This window comes from Salvelinus sp. IW2-2015, unplaced genomic scaffold (genome assembly GCF_002910315.2).
Source record: "Salvelinus sp. IW2-2015 unplaced genomic scaffold, ASM291031v2 Un_scaffold3412, whole genome shotgun sequence".
In the NCBI taxonomy this organism is placed as follows: domain Eukaryota; kingdom Metazoa; phylum Chordata; class Actinopteri; order Salmoniformes; family Salmonidae; genus Salvelinus; species Salvelinus sp. IW2-2015.
This window is the reverse complement of record NW_019944692.1, coordinates 1-15,200: the sequence shown is the minus strand read 5'-3', so window position 1 is coordinate 15,200 and position 15,200 is coordinate 1. Positions and strand designations below refer to the sequence as shown.

The following is a 15,200-nucleotide window of genomic DNA, read 5'->3' as shown; positions in this document are numbered from 1 at the left end:
CTCCCCCTCCCCCCTTCTCTGTCTCTGTCTTCTGTCTCTGTCTCTGTCTCTGTCTCTCTCTCTCTGCCTCTGTCTCTGTCTCTCTCTCTGTCTCTCTCTGTCTCTCTCTCTGTCTCTTCTGTCTCTCTCTCTGTCTCTCTCTGTCTGTCTCTCTGTCTCTCTCTGTCTTCTCGTCTGTCCTCTCGTCTGTCTCTGTCTGCTCTGTCTCTGTCTCTGTCTCTGTCTCTGTCTCTCCCTCCCCCCTCTCTCTCTCTGTCTCTGTCTCTCTGTCTCTCTCTCTGTCTCTGTCTCTCTCTGTCTCTCTCTCTGTCTCTCTCTCTCCCTCCCCCTCTCTTGTCTCTCTCTCTGTCTCCTCAGTGCTGCTCCTGGAGGTTGTTTAATAGAGTTGTGTATTCAGCTCAGCATCATCATGGTGGGGAAGCAACTCATCAGAAACACGTCTTTGAGATCGGCATCCCGCTGAGTCCACACACACACACACACACACACAACACACACCACACACCACACACACCACACACACACACACACACACACCACACCACAGAGCACAACACACACAGGACACACGACACCACAGCGACACACAGACACACAGACAACACAGACACACAAGGACACACAGGACACACAGGCACACCCACACACACAGGCACACACCACACACAGGCACACACACACACAGCACACACACAAGCACACACACAGGCACGACACACAGGCACACACACACAGGCACACCACACAGGCACACACACCACACACACACACACCACACACAACACACACACACACACACCACACACACACACACACACACGCACACTCACAACACTGCCCGTTCCTCCTCTATATCTGGCATTATCAGATTCTGCTGAAGGACATTTTCTCTCCTGCTTTATGAGCCTAACATCAATATCAGGGATTTCTCTACTACTCTGTGCTGCTTCACTGGGCTCGTAGTGGCTCATAGTGGCTCGTAGTGGCTCATGTGCTCGTAGTGGCTCATAGTGGCTCGTAGTGTCGTTCGTAGTGCTCATAGGCGCTCATAGTGTCTTATTTAATATTTAATTTTAGGACGTTCTCTAGTCTCTGTGCTGCTTCACTGGAGCTCATAGTGGCTCGTAGTGGCTCGTAGTGGCTCGTAGTGGCTCGTTAGTGGGCTTCGTTAGTGGCTCGTAGTGGCTCATAGTGTCTTATTAATATTTTAATTTTAGGACGTACTCTTACTCTGTGCTGGCTTCATAGGGGCTCATAGTGGCTCATTTAGTTGTCTCATAGTGGGTCATAGTGGCTCATAGTGGCTCATAGTTGCTATTGTTGTTCTAGTGCTACATAGTGCTCATAGTTACTTATTGTTGTTAATAGTGGCTCATAGGTATAGTGCTCATAGTGGCTCATAGTGTCTCAATAGTGGCTTATACGTGGCTCATAGTGGCTTATTGTATGTTTCATAGTGGCTCATAGTGGCCTCATAGTGGCTTATACTATGCTTCATAGTAGGCTGTCCATTAGTGGCGTCATAGTTGTCTCATAGTGGCTTATCGTGGCTCATAGTGGCTTATTGTTGTTCATAGTGGCTCATAGTGGCTTCATAGTGTGCTCATAGTGGCTTATTGTTGGTTATAGTTGGCTCATAGTGGTCTCATAGTGGACTCATAGTGTCTCATAGTGGCTTATTGGTTGTTCATAGTGGCTCATAGTGGCTCATAGTGGCTCATAGGTGCTCATAGTGGCTTATTGTTGTTCATAGTGGCTCATAGTGTCTCATAGTGGCTTATTGTTGTTCCATAGTGGCTTCATTCTAGTGGGTCTCATAGTGCTCATAGTGGCTTAGTTTAGTTGTTTCATGTGGCTCATAGTGTCTCATAGTGGCTTATTGTTGTTCATAGTGGTCTTAGTGGCTCATAGTGGCCTACATGTGGCTTCAATTAAGTTGCTTCTAGTGGCTTTTTGTTGTTCATAGTGGCTCATAGTGGCTTTGTTGTTCATAGTGGCTTATTGTTGTCATAGTGGCTCATAGTGGCTCATAGTGGCTTATTGTTGTTGTCATAGTGGCTCATAGTGTCTCATAGTGGCTTATAGTGGCTCATAGTGGCTTTGTTGTTCATAGTGGCTCATTTTGTTGTTCATAGTGGCTCATAGTTGGCTCATATGACTCATAGTGTCTCATTAATATTTTAATGTTAGACGTTCTAAATTTACTCTGTGCTGCTTCACTGGGGCTCATAGTGGCTCATAGTGGCTCATGGCTGGCTCATGTTTGGGGCTCATGGTGGCTCATGCTCATGGTCGACTACATGGTGACTCATGGTGACTCATAGGTGACTCATGGGACTCATGGTGACTCATGGTGACTCATAGTGTCCTATAGTGTCTGATGTCTCGAGTTTCATGGTTCTCTCCTTCTCTCTCTCCCTCGTGCAGTAAGTTGAAGAAGTTGATCCGAGCATGGGAAGGATAGGGGATTCATTGGAGGAGGAGAGAGGAGCAGCAGCGTGCCAGACCTCCTCAACAGTGGAACCTCGACTACACTCTTGGTCCCTTTGAAGGACTGACCCCCGAGTACATGGAGATGAGTGAGTACTATAGTAACAGTAGATAACAGAGGCTGAGGAGGAGACGATACAGACAGGTGTGGTTTACAGAGGTGAGGAGGTCAGGTAATTACTAGACACCTGGACAGAGACCATACCAACCCTGCCTCTCTCTCTCTGTTACTGACAGAGGACCATACCACCTGTACCTGGACAGAGACCATACCACCCTGTTACCTGGACAGAGACCATACCCACCCTGTTACACTGGACAGAGACCATACCCACCCTGTTACACTGGACAGAGACCTATACCACCCTGTACCTGGACCGAGGAGACCATACCACCCTGTTACCTGGGACAGAGACCATATCCACCTGTTACCTTGGACAGAGACCATACCACCCTGTTACCTTGGACAGAACCATACACCCTGTTACCTGACAGAGACCATACCACCTGTTACCTGGACAGAGACATACCACCCTGCCCTCTCTCTTCTCTGTTACCTGGACAGAGACCATACACCTGTACCTGGACAAGAGACCATACCTCTCTGCCTCTCTCTTAGGCTTGGTACACTTACAGCTCGTGTCTTGCAGTAGTACTGTAGATTACTTTTCACTGACCTATCCCAGATCCAAGATGGCGTAGCAGTTCCAGATGGTCTTTGTTCTTGTCTGTCCCGTGTATATATATTTTTTTCCTTCGTATATATTTCGTATATCTTTTTATAATTTTTAACCTCAGTTTAACATGCTCTCCTGCAACCTGCCTCTCCCAATGTGGTTATGGATCTGCTATTTTCTTTACTTCAGAACCGGAACCCCCAACAGAAGCTAGCCAGCTAAACTAGCTAGTAGCTATAGTCAGGCTAGCCACTGCTAGCGGTCATCAGCTAACCTTAGTCCGGTCAACTCCTGCCAGTCTGCACAACGCTATTCAACCCAAGAGCATACCGGACTGCTCTTTCCACACTCCCGCAAGCTCTGAACCTTTTCATCCTGGATCATCGCAGCTAGCTAGCTGCTATCCGAGTGGCTACCGCCTGGCTAACGTCTCTGTCAGAAGGCAAGCACCAATTAGCCTGGAGCTAGCTAGCTGCTATTCCGAATGGCTACCGGGCCGGGCTCAACGTCTCTGTCCAGAAGCAAGTACCAATTAGCCTGGAGCTTAGCTAGCTGCTATCCGAATGGCTACCGCCTGGCTAAGTCTCTGTCCCAGAAGCAAGCACCCAATTAGCCTGAGAGCTAGCTATCTGCTATCCGAGTGGCTACCGCCTGGCTAACGTCTCTGTCCCGAAGCAAGCACCAATTAGCCTGGAGCTAGCTAGCTGCTATCCGAGTGGCTACCGCTTGGCTAACGCCTCTGTCCCGAAGCAAGCACCAATTAGCCTGGAGCTAGCTAGCTGCTATCCGAATGGCTACCGCCTGGCTAACTCTCTTCCCGAAGCAAGCACCAGTGAGCTGGAACTAGCTAGCTGCTATCCGAGTGGCTACCCCCTGGGCTAACGTCTCTGTCCCGAAGCAAGCACCAGTGAGCCTGGAACTAGCCTCGTGCTGGTCCCATCTCCCGGCTAGCCGAAAGAGGTCCATCAGCCACTCCTTGGGATACAGTACATATTTTGTCAATTGGCCTGGACCCCTTTTAGTGACGACACGGAGCCCCGCCGATTCCATCACGACTGGACTACCGACGTAATCCGCCCGAGGGTTCAACAGCTCCTCAACAACATCCCCTGAAGGCCCATCCGCTAGCCTGCTAGCCGCGACCCGCTAGCTGTCGAGAGGCATATTGGAATGTTAGCTGAAGAGGACCATCAGCAATTTCTTGGCCTACAACACCTATTTTGCCATTGGCCTGGACCCTTTTACTACACAGAGCCCTGCTGATCCAACGACTGTCTGCTGACGTTAACAGCACTGAGGGGCTACAACGACTTCTTCCATCACGACTGGTCTGCTGACTTAACCGCACGAGGGGGCTACAACAGACTTCTTCCATCACGACTGGTCTGCTGACGTAACAGCACGAGGGCTACAACAGACTTCTTCCACCACGACTGGTCTGCTGACGTAACAGCACGAGGGGCTACAACAGACTTCTTCCATCACGACTGGTCTTGCTGACGTAAACAGCACGAGGGGTACAACAGACTTTTCCATCACGACGGTCTGCTGACTTAACGCCAGGGGGCTACAACAGACTTTTTCCATCACGACTGGTCTGCTGACGTAACAGCACGAGGGGGCTACACAGACTTCTTCCATCACGACTGGTCTGCTGAACGTAACAGCACGAGGGGCTACAACAGACTTCTTCCATCACGACTGGTCTGCTGACGTAACAGCACGAGGGGGCTAAACAGACTTCTTCCATCACGACTGTCTGCTGATCTAACAGCACGAGGGGCTAAACAGACTTCTTCCATCACGACTGGTCTGCTGAGTAACAGCACGAGGGGCTACAACAGACTTCTTCCATCACGACTGGTCTGCTGACGTAACAGCATCGAGGGGGCTACAACAGACTTCTTCCATCACGGACTGGTCTGCTGAACGTACAGCTGAGGGGGCTACAACAGACTTCTTCCATCACGACTGGTCTGCTGACGTACAGCATATGAGGGGGCTACAACAGACTTCTTCCATCACGACTGGTCTGCTGACGTAACAGCACGAGGGGGCTACAACAGACTTCTTCCATCACGACTGGTCTGCTGACGTAACAGCACGAGGGGGCTACAACAGACTTCTTCCGTCAAGACATCCCGCTAAGGCCCTTCTGCTAGCCTGCTAGCCAACGGCCTGCTAGATGTCTGAATCGCCGCGTCTCCAGCTCGCCTAGCTTACCACTGGTCCCTATGATCACTCGGCTACGCATGCCTCTCCCTAATGTCAATATTTCTTATCCATTGCTGTTTTGGTTAGTGATTATTGTCTTATTTCACTGTAGAGCCTCCAGCCCTGCTCAATATGCCTTAGCTAGCCCTTTTGTTCCACCTCCCACACATGCGGTGACCTCACCTGGTCTAAATGATGTTTCTAGAGACAAAACCTCTCTCATCGCCACTCAATGCCTAGGTTTACCTCCACTGTATTCACATCCTACCATACCCTTGGCTGTACATTATGCCTTGAATCTATTCGTCCGTGCCCAGAAACCTGCTCCTTTTACTCTCTGTTCCGAACGTACTAGACAACCAGTTCTTATAGCCTTTAGCCGTACCCTTATCCTCCTACTCCACTGTTCCTCTGGTGATGTAGAGGTGAATCCAGGCCCTGCAGTGCCTAGCTCCACTCCTATTCCCCAGGCTCTCTCATTTGTTGACTTCTATAACCGTAAAAGCCTTGGTTTCATGCATGTTAACATTAGAAGCCTCCTCCCTAAGTTTGTTTTACTCACTGCTTTAGCACACTCTGCCAACCCTGATGTCCTTGCCGTGTCTGAATCCTGGCTTTCTGAAATTTCTATACCTATCTATAACATTTTCCGACAAGATAGAACTGCCAAAGGGGGCGGAGTTGCAATCTACTGCAGAGATCGTATGCAGAGTTCTGTCTTACTATCCAGGTCTGTGCCCAAACAATTCGAGCTTCTACTTCTAAAAGTCCAGCTTTCCAGAAACAAATCTCTCACCGTTGCCGCTTGTTATAGACCACCTTCTGCCCCCAGCTGTGCCCTGGACACCATATGTGAATTGATTGCCGCCATCTATCTTCAGAGCTCGTGCTGTTAGGTGACCTAAACTGGGACATGCTTAACACCCCGGCTGTCCAAACAATCTAAGCTAGATGCCCTCAATCTCACACAAATTGTCAATGAACCTACCAGGTACAACCCCAAATTTGTAAACACGGGCATCCTCATAGATATCATCCTGACCAACCTGCCCTCTAAATACACCTCTGCTGTCTTCAACCAGGATCTCAGCGTTCACTGCCTCATTGCCTGCATCCGTAATGGGTCTGCGGTCAAACGACCACCCCTCATCACTGTCAAACGCTCCCTAAAACACTTCAGTGAGCAGGCCTTTCTAATCGACCTTGCCCGGGTATCCTGGAAGGATATTGACCTCATTCCGTCAGTAGAGGATGCCTGGTTKTTCTTTAAAAGTGATTTCCTCACCATCTTAAATGAGCATGCCCCATTCAAAAAATGTAGAACTAAGAATAGATGTGTCCCTTGGTTCACTCCAGACCTGACTGTCTTTGACCAGCACAAAAACATCCTGTGGCTTACTGCATTAGCATAGAATAGCCCCCTGTGAATTTGCAGCTTTTCAGGGAAGTTAGGAACAAATATACACAAAGCAAAGGCTGGCTTTTCAAACAGAAATGTGCATCCTGTAGCACAAGCTCCAAAAAGTTGTGGGACACTAAAGTCCATGGAGAATAAGAGCACCTCCTCCAGCTGCCCACTGCACTGGGGCTAGGAAACACTGTCACCACCGATAAATCCACGATAATGGAGAATTTCAATAAGCATTTTTCTTCGGCTGGCCATGCTTTCCACCTGGCTACCCCTACCCCGGTCAACAGCCCTGCACCCCCACAGCAACTTGCCCAAACCTCCCCCATTCTCTCCTTAACCCAAATCCAGATAGCCGATGTTCTGAAAGAGTTGCACAATCTGGACCCATACAAATCAGCTGGGCTAGACAATCTGGACCCTCTCTTTTCTAAAATTTCCACCGCAATTGTTGCAACCCTTATTACTGCCTGTTCAACCTCTTTCTTGTATCGTCTGAGATCCCAAGGACTGGAAGCTGCCGCGGTCATCCCCCCTCTTCAAAGGGGGATACTTCTGGCCCTTCTTTGGACACTGTGTTAACTAACCTCCAGACGAGCTTCAATGCCATACAACTCTCCTTCCGTGGCCTCCAACTGCTCTTAAATGCAGTAAAACTAAATGCATGCTATTCAATCGATCACTGCCTGCACCTTCCCGCCCGTCCAGCATTACTACTCTGGACTGTTCTGACTTAGAATATGTGGACACTTCAAATACCTAGGTCTCTGGTTAGACTGTAAACTCTCCTTCCAGACTCACATTAAGCATCTGCTATCCTGAACTCAGGGTGGTTCCCTGCTAGGTCCTAAACTCAGGGTGGGTCCCCTGCTAGGTCCTAAACTCAGGTGGGTCCCTGCTAGGTCCTAACTCAGGGTGGGTCTCCAGCTAGGTCCTGAACTCAGGGTGGGTCTCCAGCTAGGTCCTGAACTCAGGGTGGGTCTCCTGCTAGGTCCTGAACTCAGGTGGGTCTCCTGCTAGGTCCTGAACTCAGGGTGGGTCTCCTGCTAGGTCCTAAACTCGGGGTGGGTCCCCTGCTAGGTCCTAAACTCAGGGTGGGTCTCCTGCTTAGGTCCTGAACTCAGGGTGGGTCTCCAGCTAGGTCCTGAACTCAGGGTGGGTCCCCTGCTAGATCCTGAACTCAGGATGGGTCTTTCTGCTAGGTTCTGACTCAGGGTGGGTCTCCTGCTAGGTCCTGAACTCAGGGTGGGTCCCCTGCTAGATCCTGAACTCAGGATGGTCTTTCTGCTAGGTTCTGAACTCAGGGTGGGTCTCCTGCTAGGTCCTGAACTCAGGGTGGGTCTTTCTGCTAGGTCCTGAACTCAGGGTGGGTCCCCTGCTAGGTGCTGTCATGACGTTGCCTGCGTGGGTATAGCAAACCCCATCCCCCTCTCCTGCCTCCACTCCTTCAACCCATGCTGTGATCACGAGAGATGTCGTAAATTCCTGAGAATCTCCCCACCACAAACAGTATTAAGACAGGGGGTAAACTTTCAGGACAAAGGAATTCTCTTCCACCTCACAGAACTTGAGGTACGAACATATTTCATATTCCTGCACAAGTAGGAATGATCGGTGTAAGTCCAGCTATGAACCGGTTCATTTGTCCCATGTGGGAAACTCAGGAGAGACGGGTTGACCACATTACCATACCGCTGTTTATATAATAACCTCAGATATGAGGTTAACATCTGTTGTTTGTATAAAATGAATGAGTGGTATGATACTGTTTGTATAATTGTGTAATATGATTTTGACTGTTTAATGAAGGAAAATACAATTGTATTTGTATTTGAACTATTTGAACTATTTGGTTGTATTTGAACTAAATCCAAGGACCGCCCCTGAGCCAGTTGGGTCAGAGCCCATGGGACCACCCCTCTCTGCTATCTGAATAAAAGCCAACTTTTAGGAAATTACCATAAGACCATGTTATCCTCCAAGGAGGAGAACGAAGGTGAGTAGAATTACTTTCTATACCACGTGGTTAAAACTCTTATCCGAATCATAACAAGTCTTTGATATTGACTTCTAGTCTGCAGCTAGGAATTCGGTATCATTGAAAGCGAAGAAAGACAACCACCGAACATCCATTCTATTACGAATGACACTCTGAACAATCCACAACCAAAACTAACTTCTCTCCAACGACCAAGGACACACACACTGGACGTAACTATATATAATTGATTGCAATTGTTCCCGAATGAGTGAGCGTTCATGTGTAAGGATTAGCATGTCAATTGTTATAGTTATGGACTCTGTAGTGAATTCTTAGTCGAACGCAACTTTCCCTTTGTCTAACAGCCGCCATGCCGGTTTAGCCCACTAGGGCATATTCCTTCCACCATTTCATGTAACTATTTTAAGTTTGTTTGTTTATGCATTTCTGTGAATTAATTAGTTAAGTAATATAAATGATTTAAGACAATTGATGTATGGATGACTCATAGTGAAGACTGGTTCGTGCAGATCAGCGATTTACGACGTTTGGAATGAGACTGACGTAAGGTAGAGTAATAAAATCTTTAATTAGAGGACTATTGATCAGATATGGAAATATCTGAAAGGTTATATTGGGAAATTATAACCTTGTAATCTAATAACTTTCCCTGGTGCCCTCGAATTCATAGTTAATTAGTTACGTTATTACTCAAGTGTCGCGTAATCCCTAATTATAGGATCTATGATAAAAATATAAGTCTTCAATTTAACGGTACAAAGACACGACAGTGCTGAACTCAGGGTGGTCCCTGCTAGGTCCTGAACTCAGGTGGGTCTCCTGCTAGGTCCTGAACTCAGGGTGGGTCCTCTACCCTCCAGCTGTTTGTTGGTGTGTTGCAGAGGACAACCAGATAAGATAATGACTTGTTCCAGACACTTCCTCATGTTGTTCCTCTCAGCTTAACACTTTGTGTGTGTTCTCTCCCCAGTTATCCAGTTTGGTTTTGTGTCTCTGTTTGTCGCGTCGTTCCCTCTGGCTCCTCTCTTCGCTCTCCTCAACAACGTGATCGAGATCCGCCTCGATGCCAAGAAGTTTGTCACCGAGCTGCGACGACCGGACGCTGTCCAAGCCAAAGACATCGGTAACACGCCTCTTCGCAAAGACGCACACATGTCCACACACATGTCCACACACAGATCCACACCACAGATCCACACACAGATCCACACACATGTCCACACACATGTCCACACACATGTCCACACACAGATCCACACACAGTCCACACACAGATCCACACACGATCCACACCCCTCCACTCTTCTCTCACAACTGTGTTCTCTCTCTCTGTAGGAATCTGGTACAACATCCTGAGTGAATGGGAAAGTTCTCTGTCATTATAAATGTAAGTGATAACATTGGAGCGCACACACACATTCTGAGAACACACTCTGATGCAATAAAGGAAAGATTCACCATTTTTTTATGTTATATTGTTTTTGTGCATCTCTAGTGATGTTCTATCGTTTCCCGGGGTCGTTTAATGTTTTCATGTGTATCTGAGCCGTTCAAGCAGGCAGAAATCCGTCTGGTATGAAGTAGCACTGTGATAGTCACTACACTGGAAGTTAATATGAAGTAGCCCTGTGATAGTCACTACACTGGAAGTTAATATGAAGTAGCACTGTGATAGTCACTACACTGGAAGTTAATATGAAGTAGCCCTGTGATAGTCACTACACTGGAAGTTAATATGAAGTAGCACTGTGATAGTCACTACACTGGAAGTTAATATGAGTAGCACTGTGATAGTCAGTCACTACACCTGGAAGTTAATATGAAGTAGCACTGTGATAGTCAGTCACTACACTGGAGTTAATATGAAGTAGCACTGTGATAGTCACTACACTGGAAGTTAATATGAAGTAGCACTGTGATAGTCAGTCACTACACTGGAAGTTAATATGAAGTAGCCCTGTGATAGTCACTACACTGGAAGTTAATATGAAGTAGCACTGTGATAGTCAGTCACTACACTGGAAGTTAATATGAAGTAGCACTGTGATAGTCAGTCACTACACTGGAAGTTAATATGAAGTAGCCCTGTGATAGTCACTACACTGGAAGTTAATATGAAGTAGCACTGTGATAGTCAGTCACTACACTGGAAGTTAATATGAAGTAGCACTGTGATAGTCAGTCACTACACTGGAAGTTAATATGAAGTAGCACTGTGATAGTCAGTCACTACACTGGAAGTTAATATGAAGTAGCATTGTGATAGTCACTACACTGATGTGCTATACTCCTCAATGCCATTAGAGGAATCCCGGAACCTATTCCCGTCTGTGCTAGAAAAACTGTAGCTTAGCATCTGCATCATCTGACCCTTTCTTTATTGGCCGAGTCAGTGGTACTTCCTGCTTTAGTTTTTGTTTGTAAGCAGGAATCAGGAGGATGGAATTATGGTCAGATTTGCCAAATGTGTGGTCTACAGCTTATCATGAGATACTCTACTTCATGCAACCAAAATCTAGAGACTTCTTTAGATTTCGTGCACCAGCTGTTGTTTAAAAATGTCAACAGACCGCCCCCCTCGTCTTACCGGAGTGTTCTATCTAGCGTATTGAGCCAGTTGATTATTATCCATGTCGACATTCAGCCACGATTCGGTGAAACATAAGATATTATCGTTTTTGATGTCCCGTTGGTAGGATATTCGTGATCGTACCTCATCTAATTTATTGTCCAATGATTGTATGTTGGCAAGTAATATTGTTGGTAAAGGCAGATTTCCCACTCGCTGTCAGCGGATCCTTACGAGGCACCCTGCCTGTGTCTCTATACCTGCGTCTCTTTCTCTGACGGGGATGTCGGCCTTGTCGGGTGTCTGAGTACATCCTGTGCGTCCTGTTGTTGTATACAAATCTTAGTCTAATCCGAGGTGAGTGATCGCTGTCCTGATATCCAGAAGCTCCTTTTTGCCGTAAGATACGGTGGCAGAAACATTATGTACAAAATAAGTTACAATAATGTGAAAAAACCCTAATAGCGCAGTTGGTTGGACGCCGTCATATCTCCATTCCCCCGCCGTCTTCCCGTCATCTTCCGGCCGTCTCCCGCGGTCTTCCGCGCCATCTTCCCGCCCCGTTTCCCGCCGTCTCCGCGTCATCTTCCCACGCCTTCTTCCCGCGCCGTCTTCCCGCGCCGTCTTCCCGCGCCGTCTTCCCGCCCCGTCTTCCCGCGCCGTCTTCCCGCGCCGTCTTCCCGCGTCTTCTTCGCGCCATCTTCCGCGCCATCGTCCCGCGCCATCGTCCCGCGCCATCGTCCCGCGCCATCTCCCGCGCCATCTTCTCACCCGGGAGCCCATTAGCCTCGATCTCAGTGTACAGTCATGGCCAAAAGATTTTAAGATGACACAAATATTAATTTTCACAAAGTTTGCTGCTTCAGTGTCTTTAGATATTTTTGTCAGATGTTACTGTGGAATACTGAAGTATATTTACAAGCGTTTCATAAGTGTCAAAGGCTTTTATTGACAATTACATGAAGTTGATGCAAAGAGTCAATATTTGCAGTGTTGATCCTTCTTTTTCAAGAGCTCTGCAATCCGCCCTGGCATGCTGTCAATTAACTTCTGGGCAACATCCTAACTTTTTACTACCTTGTTTCAAAATAACCTAGCCAAATCAGACCATATGTTGATAATGTTGAGGAATGATTTGTAGAAACACTTCCTCTGATGCCTTTGAAACCAGTTGGGGCCTGAGGGCACACAGTGTGTTGTGAAATCTGTGAATGTATTGTAACGTTTTAAAATGGTATAAACTGCCTTAATTTTGCTGGACCCCAGGAAGAGTAGCTGCTGCTTTGGCAGCTAATGGCGATCCATAATAAATACAAATACCAGCATTTCTATCATGTTCTATTGGTTTCCAAATCAACTTTCTTTCATTGTCCAGCAGCCAAAGGCAATATGCTGGTCATATCATCAACCATGATAGTTGTTGCATCTTTAGATCTCCCTAACAACCCATGATAGTTGTTGCATCTTTAGATCTCCCCTAACAACCCATGATAGTTGTTGTATCTTTAGATCTCCCTAACAACCCATGATAGTTGTTGTATCTTTAGATCTCCCCTAACACCCATGATAGTTTTTTGCATCTTTAGATCTCCCCTAACAACCCATGATAGTTGTTGTATCTTTAGATCTCCCTAACAACCCATGATAGTTGTTGTATCTTTAGATCTCCCCTAACAACCCATGATAGTTGTTGTATCTGTAGATCTCCCCTAACACCCATGATAGTTGTTGTATCTTTAGATCTCCCCTAACAACCCATGATAGTTGTTTCATCTTTAGATCTCCCTAACAACCCATGATAGTTGTTTCATCTTTAGATCTCCCCTAACAACCCATGATAGTTGTTGTATCTTTAGATCTCCCCTAACAACCCATGATAGTTGTTGTATCTTTAGATCTCCCCTAACAACCCATGATAGTTGTTGTATCTTTAGATCTCCCTAACAACCCATGATAGTTGTTGTATCTTTAGATCTCCCCTAACAACCCATGATAGTTGTTGTATCTTTAGATCTCCCTAACAACCCATGATAGTTGTTGTATCTTTAGATCTCCCCTAACAACCCATGATAGTTGTTGTATCTTTAGATCTCCCCTAACAACCCATGATAGTTGTTGTCATCTTTAAGATCTCCCCTAACAACCCAATGATACGTTGTTTGTATCTTTAGATCTCCCCTAACAACCCATGATAGTTGTTTCATCTTTAGATCAACCAAAAACTTATTTGGCAGTGGGGGAACATAAAATGAGGAACTGAGTCACTGTTGTGCAAAGCCACATAAAGCCAGTAGCTGCCTGGTGCTTTACAGTGGGGACATTTTTACCAGTCAATACAACTAATCATGGTATATTATTGGGAGAGTCACATTGACCAGGGCCCGGTTTCCCCAAAGCATCTTAAGGCTAAGTTCATCGGTAGAACCATAGGAGCATCGTTTCATGACCCTGCATTAATTCCTGACCCTCTGAATTAATTTGTTGTGGAACAAAGGAGAACGAACCCTTCATGGATTTGAGAGTATTACAGAATTTAGCTGGGTTTCCTTTACAATCCGCAGGAGCAGTTACATAATAATCAGATTTAGCCTTTCTGATTTGTCTTACATAATGATTCCTCAGTTGCTTTAAAGCTTGCCAGTCCAGGTCTAAGCTTGTGTTCCTGGCCTTGACCCAAGCACCTTCTCTTGTATGATTAACTTCTCAGAATTCCGGAGTGTACCAGGCATCTACTGTTAACCCTTCATTTCTTGAAGGGAGCATAATTATCCACAAAAGTATTGAAGACATCTGCAAAAAGGCTTAAAGCTAAACCAGGTTAATGGATAGCAGAGATACAATCCAGATCACTAACAGAAAGATCATGTTAAAAAGCCTGTTGACTGAAGATTTAAAAATTCCTCTTTGTGATGACACGAGGCTTCGATTTTGGTATTATCACATCTCTAACACAAACAACTGGGCAATGGTCACTAATATCTAATACATATTCCTCTGGTTTATTCGTTAAAATAAGATCAATCAGAGTTGACCTTRAAGGATCTGTAGGGTCGTGTAGGTTTAGTCACCTGCTGGGTTAGGTTTAGATTATTACACACCTTTTAGATTGTYTGAATCCTGYATTTCCCAATCATAATTTATGTCACCCAGGATAATAACTTCTGATGTAATAAAAGAAGACGACAAACTTGTTAACTCCTCGAGTTCCCAAAGCTTAGGGAGGACGGTAGAACCCTGTAACAATTATGGATACATTTTTCCCCAAACAAATGTAGCATTTTAACTAATAGCACCGGGTGAGCAGACCACAGTGGGCTTCTCTTTTGAGCTAACATTAGCAGATCTAAGAGTTGAGTTCAAACGAATGGGTAAACGATTACAACTGACAACAACCCTGGCAGTATAGACAACAGTTTGACAATAATGCTTAGAAAGTATGAGAGTTATTACCTGAGCAGTTTATCATTTATTTTATGTAACCTTTATTTAACTAGGCAAGTCGGTTAAGAACAAATTCTTATTTTACAATGACGGCCTACCCCGGCCAAACCCGCCGCTAACCCGGACGATGCTGGACCAATTGTGCGCCTCCCTATGGGACTCCCGATCACGTCTGGTTGTGATACAGCCCAGGATCAAACCAAGGTCTGTAGTGACGCTTTTAGCACTGAGATGCAGTGCCTTAGACTGCTGCGCCACTCAGAGCGGTGCTTGGACTGTCTCTTAGTCAATATCTTAAACCTGTTGAGGCCAGGGTGCCGCTAGCGCCACTCTCCCACATTCCACTGAAAAGGCAGAGCGGCAAATTCAAAAAAAAATTTTTTTTAAATATTTAACGTT

At 46.3% G+C, this 15,200-nt stretch overlaps 1 long non-coding RNA gene across 1 annotated transcript; it reads left to right on the top strand.

The window, feature by feature from the left end:
* Window positions 1-2,496: 2,496 nt before the first annotated feature.
* LOC112075809 (uncharacterized) lies at window positions 2,497-10,179 on the top strand. The gene is made up of 3 exons (XR_002895042.2): window positions 2,497-2,579; window positions 9,762-9,914; window positions 10,127-10,179. It is a non-coding gene; the product is annotated as an uncharacterized lncRNA (long non-coding RNA).
* Window positions 10,180-15,200: the final 5,021 nt, after the last annotated feature.